Genomic DNA, 2,596 nt, shown 5'->3' on the forward strand with positions numbered 1-2,596 from the left:
TCCATGCACTGATCTCATCAGTGTTACAGCAGCAACAAACAGATCCAATGTAGAAAACAGCTGCATCCTAGACGGCTTGTGTGCGTTGCGTTTGCGGCCGTCTGACTACGCTCAGGGAGAGATTGCATTTTGTGTAACTCCATTAGCGCTGAGTATAAACAAACAAGGGTAATATCAGTTCATATTTTCATCAGAGCACAAGGACTTTTAAACCCTTGACAATTTTATTCTTAATAAATTCTAATTTAATGAATTTAATGTGAGCCACATGCAGGTCTTTCATGTTTTTCATTACTTAGAAGATAGAACAGATTAATAGCACATCCAAGGTTCAGCTCGGAGGCTCTTAACCACTGCAGCTTTTACAACAATGATGTTGTGAAAACTATTCTTTCATAAAAATAAGCTCTTGAGCACTACATTTGTGGTTTTGACTTGCGTTTGGTTTTTGTCATTGAGTCTTTTTGAGATTAAGAAAGGCAACTCAAAGGTTTCTGAATTCTTCAAGTCTTTAATAAAAAGTTATGTTTCTTTTAAACCTGCAATAAGATTTTTGGCCACTTTAGACAGTGGATCAAGCTGTAAACACGACACTGACATATTATCATTTCACCATAGTCGTTGTGGATAAATTAAAGCGTATTTACGTCCAACAGAGCAACATTAGCACTCACATGTAGTCAAATCTCTCTCCGCCTGATGAACGTTTGATTTTTATTCTATTTTTGGCTCTGTTTTTGGTCTCCACCAACTCCTGAGGAAATCTCTGGCTCTGTAGCAGCTTCACTGTATTCACCAGCTATTCAGTATTGTTTGGTTCTCTGCAGCCAGTGTACAGTCAGTCCTCAGAGCTTTTTTACTGAAATAAGGGCCGTGAGAGTCGATAAAGTTGCTTAAAGGTGGTAAGAAGCTCTTGAGGACTGACAGAAACAGCAGAGTTGACATATAATAGTTATTTGATTCACTCTTCATATGAAAATATTTATTATAATTGCTTTCTGTCGTGATCTGCAGTTATTTCCCCTCCTCTTACTTTTCTTTCTAAAAGACTCCTTAAGACATTTAAGGACTAAATTACATTTCATTGTTTCTTGCTTTATTTTGTAGTATTCTCCTCTCGTTTCTGTGACTTGCAGCCTTTGTGTGTTTCCTTGTGATCATCAGCACCTGTTTCTTGTTAGCCTCACCTGTCCTCACTCCCCTCATCAGTCAGTCACTACTTAAACGCGGCCCAATCCATTGCTTCTTTTCAGTTTGTCTTAGTTTATTGTTGGTATTTGTTAATGAGAGTTTCTGCTGTCTTACATGACTTTATCCACATTCGTTCCTTTTCCTGCCTGCCTGTGTTTTCCTTGTAGGGTTTTTTTCATATTAGAATATGTGAAGATCAGCCTCTGTCTGTGTTTGGGTCATTTAAGCTTTAAGAAACATATGCTTACGTGTATATGCAGTTTACAGTAGACATTTCCATTTTAAAGTTCTCTAATTAAAATTTTCTCATGGAAAAGTACTATTAGATGAAGTTACCAATTTTAATTATTTCAACTTAATTTCTGAAAAATACTGGTATCCTGTGGTATAATTCTAAATATTAAAATATCAGCATGTTCCTATGGAGAAGAAGCCAAACAGAAGCACACTGCCTTTGCTCCTTTATCAGACTTTTAACATTGACTTTTGGACATAGTTTTATGTTGTCAGTTCAAACACGGAGCCTCATAAACACCTGAACTTTGGCTCTTAGTATGAACCTGATCTTCAAAAAAACTCTATTTGTGATTCCAAGTTTTAAAAGATGCAATTAAGACTAGTCCCTCGATGATTCACCAACTAATTACATGCCATTGGTTGTTTCCAATAAAAAGAGAAAGACATTTAGAATGAATGCCTTCATTATAGGAACTTGTGTTATCACTCAGGAGCTTATCTTTGACACTCTACTTAAATTCTCATAGCGTGGTAACACAAACATCTCCAGACTATATATCACATATTCCTACCAGAGAATTTAAAGTTTTTAACAGCGGTATGTCGACAAATGAAGAAAACAGTCACTATACAAGAAGACTAAGAGAGCAGAGATTCTACTTTATAGAGTAAAAAAAGGTAGTTGGAGGGACACACAACTCCATTTTAATTAGCACCTGAGAGTCTCTGAGCTGTAATAAACTCTCCCAGGATGGTGGAAAATGATATTGTGCCATTTACAGAGATAAGTGCTTTTCCAGTCTTTAGCTTGAACAGAAATAGGTTGTGTGTTGGCGCTCATGTTAATGTTTACCTGGCGCTCAGCCACAGCTTTACTGTTCTATGAAGTCTAGACGAAGGCATTTCAACACAGATGTTTACAGCCTTTGACCTGTGCCTGCTCTTTCTTGGGGTTAACCAACAGAGCATAATGGACACCTTTTTATTTCAAAGTTTTAGAGGTTTTTTTTTTTTTTTTTCTTTCTTGGACCTCTTTCAATCTTTGTTGACATCTTGGAACATTAGACATGGCAGGGTTGGTGCATCCTGATGCCAACACTGAGGGTCCTCAAAATGCGAGGCGGATGTGTTGTATGTGCCATGGAGGGACGTCCACCGTGATGTATTG

This window comes from Pempheris klunzingeri, chromosome 20 (assembly GCF_042242105.1).
Source record: "Pempheris klunzingeri isolate RE-2024b chromosome 20, fPemKlu1.hap1, whole genome shotgun sequence".
In the NCBI taxonomy this organism is placed as follows: Eukaryota; Metazoa; Chordata; class Actinopteri; order Acropomatiformes; family Pempheridae; genus Pempheris; species Pempheris klunzingeri.